The sequence below is a fragment of the Aptenodytes forsteri genome, unplaced genomic scaffold (assembly GCF_000699145.1).
Source record: "Aptenodytes forsteri isolate BGI_AS27 unplaced genomic scaffold, ASM69914v1 Scaffold15, whole genome shotgun sequence".
In the NCBI taxonomy this organism is placed as follows: Eukaryota; Metazoa; Chordata; class Aves; order Sphenisciformes; family Spheniscidae; genus Aptenodytes; species Aptenodytes forsteri.
The window spans coordinates 7,974,205-7,987,116 of NW_008795129.1; positions in this window are offsets into that span (position 1 = coordinate 7,974,205).

The window sequence follows — 12,912 nt, forward strand, 5'->3', positions numbered from 1 at the left end:
AGGATTGAAACCACTTAATTAGATGTCAGACTTTCCTCTTAACTAACAGTAGATACTGTAAGTACAAATAATGAAGAAAAAAGTTATATCTTATAAATGTATATCACAAATAATTTCAGATTTGCAAAATCAGCAAATATAAATTGGCTTCTAGCAAATGGATACGGAGGAGGGAGAAGCAGTCGCTTCTGTCTAGCGTTGGGTTTTGAAAACGTCTTCTCTTTCCCTAATGTGTTGTTGGGATCAATGAGAGACTCTGCCAAAGCCTCAAAGAGAGGAGACGGATTGTTCCTGATCTCTGAACAGCCAATAGCCTCAAGGCTGATATTTAGAAAGCAGTTAGAAAACCTAGCTTGCCTTGTCCTGTCCAACTAGGGATCAGATGGCTGGTGCTGGGGCTTAAAATTGAAATGCAGTACTTCCTTTTGATTTTTTGGCCAAAAGTGGTGAGGTTCCTTCTCTGTAGTTGTAGTTGGTGGTGGTACTGGTTGACTTGCTCCAAAAGCAAATGCTGTATCTGTTGTTACTTTTCATAGCTGTGGTATTTGATATTCTTTCAGAATCCTTCCCTGAAAAAACTGAAATATCTTAAAGGTCCCGCAAAGCCTCTGTTTTCATGTCCTGACTGGCAGATTGTAAGAGCATGTGTTTTTCCTTCTAGAGCACCTAGTTCTCTTCCAAGAAAACTTCTTTTTTGTTTGGGTCAAATAATTTTCCATTCTATTTGGATTTTATTTTTCTTCAGGATCTGTGCTGTTGTATGTGTTGTTGAATTTCCTTGCACTTTTAAAGATTCATAGTGTCTAGGAAAATAGTAACAGGACGGCTTGGACTGCCACAGCTGTTTCACTTGTGCTAGAAATGTTCTAATTCATAGACAGGTGGGTTTTGTTGTTAAATTAACAAGCAAAAATGGGCCCCCAGAGATGTGCACCTTTCAAATTGTTAATTAAATCCTTATTGAAGACTTTAAACCCCAATGGCTTTATGTAAAATATAACAAGGGAACAGGTATGGCAAGGGTTATTATAGTTTGATATAGTTAGTGCGTTCATAACTGTAGAATGGATATCTGATTCAAAAATAACTTGTTCTACAAACTACATTTAGGAAAGAGCACTGAGGTCAAGGAAGACGGAGAGATTTTGTCTGAGGATCTGGTAGAATAGTTGCTCATTAAACTCTGGAAGGGTGGGAGAAGTTCATGTAAGTTGGGCAGCACCTAACATCAGTTCTGGACTCTTCCGCAGTACTAATGTTAAATAATACCTACATGCGTAAGAATAGGGTATATACATTAATGGTTTTGTTGCATGTTTCAGGAGTTTTATGTTCTACCACAGCAAGGCTTCATTTACCATTTTTCTTTTTGGCATCGATTTTTATGGTGTGATATTTGTAGTGAGTGATGAACAGACTTTTACTTTCTGATGCAATATTTTCTTCCCATGAGAGTTGTCCTACGTTATCTAGATGTATGATGGTCAGGTTTAATTTATGGGCTTCTTGTTTATATGGTGCTTTAACTCTATAGCATGCTTTTATATTAACCAGGAGGAATGCATCTGTTCTCACAGAGTCCTTAGTATCTTTACACTAGCATCTCTGGCTGCTGCCACACTGTGGATGCTAACAATCCAGCCTCCGCTGGTCTCTGTAGGCATTATCAGAACAGAACTATTTGTAACTACATGTAAGTTGTTCAAACCATCTCGTCAACGAGTGCATTTACTCGGCGTACATTCAATCTCTTTGCTCTAGCGGAGAGCTAGAATATTCATTTATTTTGCTATTCATTTCATGTCAGTAGCAATACTGTGGAGGGCAGGAACTGTGCTTTGTCCCCTGGAAAATCAATCCAGCTGGATATAAAGTAGCCAAAGCACAGTAATTTTGAAAACAGTGTGGTTTAAACTCAAACATGTGGGTCTTGGTTTTGGTTGCCTTCTAGTGATTTTATGTAACCTCACACACCTTATTTTCAAGGACTGTGGTGGCAGCGTGTATACTGCTTGGGGGTTTTAATAGTTGGCCTTGATTAGTAGGAAGGAATGGGTAGATGGGCCAGTAACATATGCCACAGCGAGCAGTGAAGGCACCTAATTTTGTCATCTCACTCATCTACTTTACAGAGGGATCTTTTCCCAAATCTTTGTGGATTCCAAGACGAAGGAGTATCCTGCTCAGATTTTAAAACTCCCTGACGAGACTGTGATATCCCTGTGATACTAAATGCATCATATTCATTTTTAAACATTTCACTTCATTTTCATTAATAGAAAAATTAATGAATCATGGCAGATAAATGTGACCTATGTAAAATAGAGATGAGCACAGGAAAAATTTGGTTAGTGGCAGAGAAAAATCCACTTTCTTATACAGTAGTTCTATAGAATTTCGAGTTGCTTTTTTATAGTCTGCTTTTGAGTTGCAGAAATCTAATTTTATTCCCTTAACTGATGAGGTTGCATTTTTCTAGTGATTAATATCTTAGCTTAAGAACTGAAATTATTTTTCTTTAATTCAATCATCATGTTAGATAAAGCTAAAACTTGAGTAAACGGTAATATTTTCCCATGTGCACCTCTGTATAGTGCTTACTGCACTGTCTAATTGTACTGAAATCCATAAAATGTTCTGCATCACTTTTCTTTCGGAATTCTAACTTCTGTGGCAATTTTTACAGTGTGAAAGAAAAGCTTTCCCAAGCACTGAAAGCACTTTGTATTCATTCAGACTGAAGCTTTTAAAGTAATAACATAAATTTGTTCCTGTTGCATATGAACAGCCTCATTGCGTTTTCTTTTGGGTGGTTTTGTTTTAGGATTCAGAATCTATTCAATATCGTATTTCTGCATATTGATTGCAATGCATTAAGCTATTCTCTCGAATGGCACATTCTGGAAGGTGAAAACTCTCTTTCCAGTAGCCTGTGCTACTGGAGGTTACTGTAAATCTGTGAAAAGGATTCCAAGTTAATAATTTCTTACTTTCCTCTGTTAGTTGCCAGATAGGGGCTGAAATCTCCTGGGGTTTGAATTACCTAGGGGATGTTTGCTTTCGTCCTATTGATCATCTCCTAGCCCATGCTTGCCCAGTTTCTACCAGTGATGGGTCTCACATGCTTACAGGTTTTTTTAAAAATGTATTTCTTACACTGCAATATTCAATACCCATGAATTCTTCTTCCAAAAAGTGAACTCAATTTCTTCAATAGTCTATGATGTTGGCCCAGAACTCACCGGTACAGAACTAAAGTCTCAATGAAATTACCTTAGAAGACCCAGTTGTATTTTCCTATACTTGATTTTAAGAGTTAAACATCATCCTATAATCAAAGCTGTTCAGGCAGCATCAACTCAGCTATGCTGAGAGCTGTGTCTTCTGTTCCTCATTCCCTGTTTTTTTTTGTGTAAACTACTGTAGGCACGTAACCAAAATGTGAGATGCAACGGGAGTAAGATTTCCTATTAAAGTGATAGTGTTGGAATTTTTTGAGCTCTTTGCTTGATTTCCTGTCCCCATGTGCTAGCTGTAGGTGTGTGTGTGTTTCATTTGTAACTGTTTGCGATGGGTAAACTGCCATTGTGAATCTGAAGGTGTAATTGTTTGCGTCATTTTTTATATCATTAGTTGTTCAAAAGAAAAAATGAACTTCCTGGGTTTCCCTTCCTTGTCTCTGGGGCACCAACTGATGCATCAAGGCTTTTATATTTTATGGTGCAAAGGTATTCTCAGTTTATCTTTTCCCCTTGAATTTCTTCTCAATTTATTTGTTGCTGACTTTGTTAGTAGAGCTTATTAATTATATATGACATAAGAACAGATGCTGTGCTTAATCATGCATTCAGTTAGCATTTTCATACTTGTAGGTGTACCGTGAAGAAGAAATTACCACTTTCATGCAACACAACCAATCCCTGGCTAATTTCTCCTGTTTACTTATAGCAACAATCTGCATTCTTTGCATAGTGACGCTGCCTTTCACTATGTTCAAGATCTACTGTCATTCATAATAAAACAGATATGTAACTGTAGAATGATAAAGAAATGGAAACTTCCACTTTGAATTTCCTTAGATTAGGAAATCATCCCTTAGGCTATTTGTGACAATTTTTTTTTTCTCCTTTTCGTTTGACTAGACCTCAGGTTTTATTTTGTATTTTCTCCAGATGTAGGATAACTTAGTGGAATTTAACAGGCATTTTAGAACTGAGTTGTCACACAGATGAATTATTTGGCTAGCTCTCGTCAGTCCTTATCCTCGCTACATGCAATGTCAATCTTCTATTTGCAGCACGTTTTCATAAATCAAAGTGATTCTAATATTAATGAAGAACACATAGATAAAGCTGCCAAGAAAGGATAATGAGTTGTTGTGTGTCTAGGGTGCAACCTGTAAATGTGTCTTTGCATCTTAAAAAAAAAAAAAGTTTACAAACAAAAACAATGGTTCAAGGTGGTGGCAGAGAGTCGCTATGGTTCATCTCTCATTTTTGAGGAGCTACACAGAGGCTACATATTGAAGACAACCTGTCTGGGAGAAAAATCCCTGTAGGATAACACTACGAGTTTCAGGTCAGTCATTGTAATTTGATCTCCTCTTCCTTTTTCTTGCGATTAGCTTATTATTTGAATTACCTTGGGGATGTTTGCTTTTTTTCCTATTGATCTTGTCATAGCCCACACTTACCTCATTTCTACTAGTGATGGGTTTCACATTGTTGGAGCTTAACCCCAGTCAGCAACTAAGTACCACACAGCCACTCGCTCACCCTCCCCGCCCCCCCGCTGGGATGGGGGAGAGAATCGGAGGAAAAAAAAAAGAAAAACCCATGGGTTGAAATAAAGACAGTTTAATAGGACAGAAAAGGAAAATTTTCCCAGAAAAGGGAAAATAATAATGATAAAAGAATATACAAAGCAAGTGATGCACAATGCAATTGCTCACCACCCGCTGACCGATGCCCAGCCCGTCCCTGAGCAGCGGTCACCCCTCCCCCGGCCAACTCCCCCCCGTTTATATACTGAGGATGACGTCCCATGGTATGGAATATCCCTCTGGCCAGTTTGGGTCAGCTGTCCCGGCTGTGCCCCCTCCCAGCTTCTCGCTGGCAGGGCGTGAGAAGCTGAAAAGTCCTTAGCACTACTTAGCAACAGCAAATGCATCAGTGTGTTATGTTATTCTCATACTAAATACCAGCTACTAGGAAGCATATTAACTCTACCCCAGCCGAAACCAGGACACACACGCTTTCAGATTGTCAGAATTCAGATTTAAACTGAGCAATCGAGCTCCATTTATGAGATGAGAAAGAAGCCAAGACTTGTCTTGGACCACATGAAATCCCACCCTATTTGACAATATTTAGAAAGCTAAAGAGTTAACAGTATCTATCTCAAGTCTGTCTGGATGGACCCGTTTTTAACCAAGCCTGACTCCAGTGCTGCCGGGAGATCTTGTTGTTTGCTCAGCTAGCGCCACAGCCTGCTGCTGCAGCAGAGCCGGCGCGGAGGCTGCCGGCTGGGGCTTGGCAGCATGCTTCGCCTAGCAGCGCTGTGCCAGGGGCGTAGCGAGCTGGCTGCCTGTTCCCAGAGGCTGCAGCCCTTCGCTTCAGCTCTCTAAACGCTTCTCGGTTTTTCACTTTGGAGCCGTTACCACTTGTTAATGTCAGCCAGTCAATGAAGGCTAGATCCCAGCTGAAGCTCGCTGAATATCTTGCCTCTGTATTCCATGGTTGATTTCCCAACCTTGTTCAAACTGGTTTTGCTAGAAGTTGGTAAGTGGAGGTGAGCAAAGAAATTTGAAATGTAGGTTTATTACCAAATTGATAGGATTAGTAGGTCAAATACCAGTCATTTCTTTTGAAGAAAATTATTATGGGGGGAAAAAAAAAAAATCTATCTGCCTTTTTTAGGTTTCACCTGTTTGTGCTTTTTAGTATGTGGACATACAGCCATCCTGAGAATGTCGTAAATGCAAAATCCTAATGTGCTAAATTTCTGCAGTTAGCATTCTTCTTTAATTAGGTGCATGTAGGTATCTCTGTGATGACTTCACTCAATTTGCACCCCAGTGTCTTCTCAGCGCGGGGGTCAAAGGAGAAAACCAAGAAGCGGGGAGATTCTTGTGTTTTGGACGGATCAGATGCTGCTACCAAGTTGTCAGCCGGGTGGTTAGTGACTTTTTTTTAAGCTTTTTAATTCAAGGCAGTTTTGGAAATGTGCAATGTTGATATCATAGCTTTATTTGTATTAATTACAGCAGATTAACAGACAAAACAACTGCAGCAAACACTGTCTTAGAGCTTTTTGTTAGCAATAGCAAAGAATTTTTCACATAGCTTATCAAACCTAAAAGCGGTGATATAAAAAGAATGTGGAAATGTATTGCTCAAATCAGAGCTTTATCACAATTATTGAATATTACTAGTCCGAAGCAGCTAAATAAAGATGTCTCATATTATCGTAACATACGGTACATGCTGGGCATTATATGTCCATTATATCTTGTAAAACTGAGTAACAGCCTTTCCCGTCTCCCTCAACTACTTTTTTAGCATAGGCGGGTTGTGAAGAGAGAACCACAGAAAATACTGAACCACACATTGGCAACTTGCATATAATGAAAAAAGGTTTGTTTATTTCTGCGTCTTGAAGGGTGGGGTTTTTTGGCTTTTTTTTTTTGCTTTGGTGGTTTTATTGGTGGGGTTCCCAGACTGCCCACGAGCAGAGCACAGGATGGCTTTGGCTGAAGGGAATTAAAAAACAAGAGGTAACTCTAGGGCAATGTTCTAGTTTGCAACTGCTCCCTACCTTCAGTATTACATCTAACCAGTAGCGTAAGTGCTTATTTCACTAATGACTTAGTTTTATAGCAAATGTGTCTGATTTTTGCAGCAAGATAAATTAATATACATCAGAAATTACATTTGATAAATAGAGCATCCATAAAATATAGCTACAGGGTTTTGCATACTTACAGCTATTCACACCTATAGCAATCCTCCCTTGTGCCTTCAGAACCTACCTGAGGTTTTGTTTGATCCAAAATTGCTGATAAAATTTCACAGCTAATTTCAGCTCGTGAGCTTTGCGGGGAGAAATATTCGATTTACAAAGTGAGGGAGGTGTAATGCCTCTCCATCCTTTCCATTCAACACTCAAGTGGTCAGAGCATTTACCAGCAATGGGGGGAATTGGCATTCAAGTCTCCTGAGGGCAGGATTTGAACTTGTGTTGCCCGTAGCCCATGAGCTCCTAAATCTGGTTTGCATCAGGCAGAGGGAGCCTGGCCCTCTGGTACTCGAGATGAGCACACTGAGCCGGTCAGAGAGAGCCATGTTCTCCCACTATCGTGAATGCTGTACGAGCTCTAGCTTTTAACTTCTGTGGTTGCTCTTGTTAAACACCTCCAAGTGGAATAAAAGCTTCGTTTCTGATTCAGTGTGAACCAGGGCCTTCTGCTTCCTCACCTCAGGAAAATAAAATAGCCCCCACTGCACTTTTATCGTGATTTGATCTCAACCTTTGTTTTCTGAAAATGTTTTGGTTTGGTGGCTAAACCAAAATATTAATCATGCTCAGGAGTTGTGCCTGAAAGCCTCCCTCCTGCTCACAGGGCAGGCGTGACCTAAGAGGAGGACAGAAGGGGCTGAGAATGGGAAAGCATTCTGCGAAGTGTGGTAAGTCTAATAGCTAAAGTACCATCATTCTTCATGTCTCAGTATGAAATTTTCCTGAGCAATGTGCAAAAATAACAAGCCAGAAAGACCTTACTGGCTGAAAATACAGAGAATACTGTGAAAGCCATCATGGTAAATTGTTCAGTTACTACATAGCACTAACTTCCTTTTTATTATCAAACTCAGAAAATAACATGTTTTATTGTAATATCGACACTATATTCTTTGGGCTGTATTTAGCTGTTTATTTAACAACATAAACCTTTGAATAAGGCCTTGCCTAGCCTCCGAACCATCGAAGGGATTATTTTCTCTGGGGAAACTGCCTTCTCTCTGGAGAGGACTGGTGTGGAGTCAGGCTTTGAGCTGGATAGCCACTAAGTGGAGCAGGCAGGGAACCTCTCGGTGCCGGACTCAATTGCCCTTCACATCAGGTGTGGGGTTTATTTCCTAGTGCCAGTTTATTTGCAGACATTTTCTTGTAGAGCAAGAGACCTCATCACCAGTTCTTACTGCTACTTTTCGATATTCCAGTCCGCATCCCGCACTGTGTATAGTAATTCTGTGTGAACAAGTGCAATTTAAGGCATCCTAAAATTTCCGCTTCTATAGCATATGGAGAGATTTGTAAATGTAATTTTTTTAGTGGGTGTTTGCAGAAGCCACACCAGCCAATGGATGCTTATGAATGCTTTCTAGGCCGTTTCTTCTGCAAAACTCTGTTCTGGATTGCAGATAATTAAAGAAAGAAGATTAATTGTTCAGTTTGGTGTATGTTTTTTGCAGATTTTGTTAGTAGAAAAACCTTTGCACTTCAAGTGCTGGAGGAGAGCATGCCTATAGCATTCTGAAATTATTTTCATCACAGAAGAAGAGAGCATTTGGCACAAAATCACATACAGGATTGAACCCAACCTGGATTTCCTGACTTCTGGTTCTCTGTTTTACCTATTAGCTGTTTTTTTCATGTAGATAAATGAAATATAGACAGTTTTGAAGAATACTGTGTTGAAAAATATGCATTTGGAGTCTCCATGAAACTTTAAATTTTTAACATGGTTTCTAAGCTGAAAAGAATCCATTCTGATTATAAAGCCTCAAGCAGTTTTGCAGAGATAGGTGTTGAGAACACTCTGTCATTTGCATTATGAAGCATATCGTGCTAAAGCCCTTATTCAAGCCCATGAAAACGCTCACTGATTTCAGCAGGCTTTGGATGAATCCCATATTTGCCAACTTGTAAAAATGCTAGCAAAATAGAACTCGAGTTTTGACTGTGGAAATTTCAGTTTGACAACCTGATTGGCAGAGACTTTAATACAACTATTTATACGCTCGCTAGTTTACAAAATATGTTCCCCAAACTTAACAATTTGATCATTCATTCTTTCCTTATTTATGAAAATCATAACTTTGTGTGTAGAATTGCAATCTGCACAATGAAAAGGCATTTTTGAAGCTTTAATTTCTAGTATTTTCCCCCTTTATCAAGCTTGGATGTTTTGTGAGTGTTTATAGCCAAAGCATAGAGCATGCCAGAAACGCATAAAGCCGTTATCCCCTCTGAATATTCCTAAATTGCCTTATTATTAAGTTACTTCCTAGAACACCCTTGAAACACAAATACCCTCAGTTTAAATTGAGGAGGTGTTTGTTTTCAGGTACCAGAAGGTAAATAGTGTTCCTGTAGGTTTTCCCCCCTGCCTTGAAGTACTACTACACCGAATATTATGCATCTTTTTCAAGGGACCTCTCATTCTTTAATGAACTGATTTTTGTCAAGACAAGTAAAATCGATTGAAATGCTCTTATAACTCTCCAGTCTGAGTGGAGGGATCATAATCAGCTTCAGGAACACTGTGGTTCTGAATATACTAAGGAGAAAAATCATCAAAACAGAAAAAAGAAAAACAGCATGAGCAATTGTGCGCCTGTTTCCCATGGGTATTTATGCAGCATATATTTAAACTTTTTAACATACATCCTATTCAGTAAGAATTAATAGCACCATAAATTAGCTGCTCCGGTTCTATGTTTGGGCTCAATTGTGCCTAATCACTTTCTGATATAATTCCCCTAGCTCCAGGCGAAATTCTGCCCAAGGTGAGTTTGACCATTTCCTGACACGCGCTCTGCACCGCTGTCTTCTGCGCAATTGCCCTGAGGATGCGGCTGCTGCAGAGTGTACAGACCCAGTCACCAATCTGCAGGCAATAACTTCCATACGAACGCTATCTTCCAGAACTGTTGACTACCTTTGAATGCTTAAAGTTTTGAATGATCAGGCCGAATTAATAAAGTAAATCAATGTCCCGAACGTGTAACCTTTGCAGTTTCTGCAGGTATGTGTTTGTATTGGTATCTCAACATGGGCTTGTATAACTCATCACCTTTAACTTCATCAAAATCATATTTTTTAAATACTTCCAATACAAAAAAAAGACTTCTCCAGTCTAATTGGGTTTCATTTATTCTGAAATAATTTTTTTTTCCACTAATCACTTAGTCTGTTGTTCTTTTTCCCTCTTTTTTAATAGGAAATTAGGTGTTTGCCAGTTGCCCTCTAAATTCGTTGAAGAACTTTGACTCTGTCCAAGGCAAGAAATGCTGTTGATAGATTGACATGGAGTTCCTGTGGGGAGCTTGCTCCAGTCATGTATGTTGTCAGCACCGAAAGCTGCGATTCACAGCGTTAGCAGAAAGAGCTATTTAAACAAGCAGAGCCGTCCTCCATCCTAAAGGTGCGAGTTCACGCTGGGCAAGAATCTGCCCCAAGCTTTCATCTCCACGTTAAATGCTCATTCTAATGTGAAGGAGTGTTTGCTCAGAAGAGTGTTGACAGTTAAGATGGGGAAAAAAAAAAAAATCTGTGCTTAAAAACTCCTGAAAGGATTTCATCTACAGAAACATACCCAGTCTCACATTATAAATTTTTAACTCACTGTTAAATGTTTTCTTTTCCATTATCTAAGACCAATTCACCACCTAATTACCTCACCTTTTAGGTATAATTAATGCATTCTTGAAACACAGTGGAGATTCCACTTAACGTTGGGATTTGTGCATTATGGGCATCAGAGTGCTTATAGTACAGAGCACCCTGCTATCTCCGGCACCCACTAGATAAAGATGGGTTCATGGGCTCTGCCTCCCCCGGCCCCTCTGGCCCCGCAGGTGGTCGGTCCATCAGCGGGAGCTTCCTCCCGGCAGAGGGCTGCGCCTTCAGACCCTGTCCCACCGGTCGCTCCCTTGGCAGCGCTGCTGTGCTCCGCCGAGTCTTCTGGCAACGATCTGCAGGGGAAGGGGCTGAGGTGACCCACCATCGCTGCTCCAGGACAGAGCCAAAGCCTGTTTGGCAGCTGGATTGGATTTGCAGCTGAAGGAACAACCTCTTGTGCCAAGGCTATCAGCCTGCCCTCTCGGTAACAAGGCTCTGCGAGTAGTGTGTTAGTGTGACTTGGCAATCACCGGGCACGCTTCAGGCAAATGAAAACGTTATTTCAGACTTTCCTTGAAGCACCTTTCCAATATTCTCACTGTCACGTCTTATTGCAGACGCTTCTCTTAAAGGCTAGCACAACAGCTTACAAAGAGATGGGCAATGAAGTGAAACAAACTAGATTTTATGTTCTTTTTACCGAAAATGTCTTACTATTAGAAATATATAATACTTTTAATTATTTCTATTTCTACAGAACAGAAATTTCTACAGAAATTATCTTAATTTAGATTCACAATAGGCCTTGGCTCTGACAGCGACTACTCCTGAGCCTCCCATGGGCAAAGTGTATTTGGCTGAGCCCACTCACCAGGGTTCACACGCTTTTTCTTCTTGCAGCAGCAGGACTTCCTGAGCGGGCACAGACAAAGGAGGAGGAAAATGGCAGACAAGATAAAATACCCTTTTCTCTCCCTGTGCGTTCCCAAGCCCTGTATTGTTACCAGTTCAGTAGGACCAGGAGTGATCACAGGATTCAGAAGAATACAAAAGCCAACTCATTTATCAGGTGCCAGGGAAAAAAAAAAAAAGAAACACCAAGTGGAAATGGCTCATCTGCCACGTCAGCCCCAGCACATCGTAGGAGCCTGCTCATCCCTCTGTTGCCAATTTACCGCTGAAAAGCAAAGCGTCAGCATCTTGAGCAGCCTATGGCAAGAGGCAGCATTTCATGCAAATCGTAAGGTCTTGGATATAGCAATAACTATGCAAGGATTTCATTAGCAAGGCTTGTCCTGTTTCCCTGAGGCCTGCATCATAGCAGACTTGCTAATAAATCTGATCTGAAAGCTATGTACTGATGCTAAATTATCCTTTCCTAAGCCCTTTTCCAACCTCCACAAACTTTCTGCAAAACCCAGATGGGGATCTAACCGCTGTTCTGCTTTTTCAAGCTTGCCTCAGGATTAGCGTTATAAAAATCAGATAGGAAGGTAATGAAAATACATCTTCCTGGCAGGGTACATGCTCTGGGGGAAAGTCAGTTAATGCAGAGATTAAAACTGAAAACTGCTATGTGCATGATCAGTCTGGATAATACGATTTGCAAAATGATACCGTACTTTAGACTCAGGCTCTGATACCTTTTGTGTGTCTGCCTTCTCTGTGGAGAGGAGTCTCCTGAGGAACACTGAGAAGCCAAAGTCCTCCTTTCCAGCAACCACACACTGTACGTGGCTATGCCAACCAAAGCTGGTAAAGCAGCTATTTATTTAAAACCCACCTAGTAGGCCATTAAATTCACTGGTATTTGGGGACTGCTGGTTGGTTACTAATGTCTCTAATACTTCCACTGCAGCTGGCATTTATATGAATAAAGATACAAATCTATCTCTGAATTTAACTCATTTCATGCTATGAGCAACAAATACGTTTGTGGGAACTTAGTATGACAGTGTGCATTCACATTACATGATACATCAGTTATGCAGGTATCCTGGAAAAAAAAATGTTTTAAGGTGTGTTTAGGTGTGTTTAATCGGCAAACATCTAAAGATACAGAGATAATAATCTTTGCCATCTTGCAGTACTTCACTGAAGCATTTGTAAGGTAGCAAAAGAGTATGTTTCATAGAACTGTTCAATTATAACAGTAATAGTGAACTTTGTTAAAGGCGAACTCTCTCACATTCAAGTATGAAATCGCTGATTTGCAGAAGGAAATCGTTTCCCCGGCAATCTTTATGGAAGGTCCAAATAAGATTTGAATGCTTTAAAACTGGAATTTTC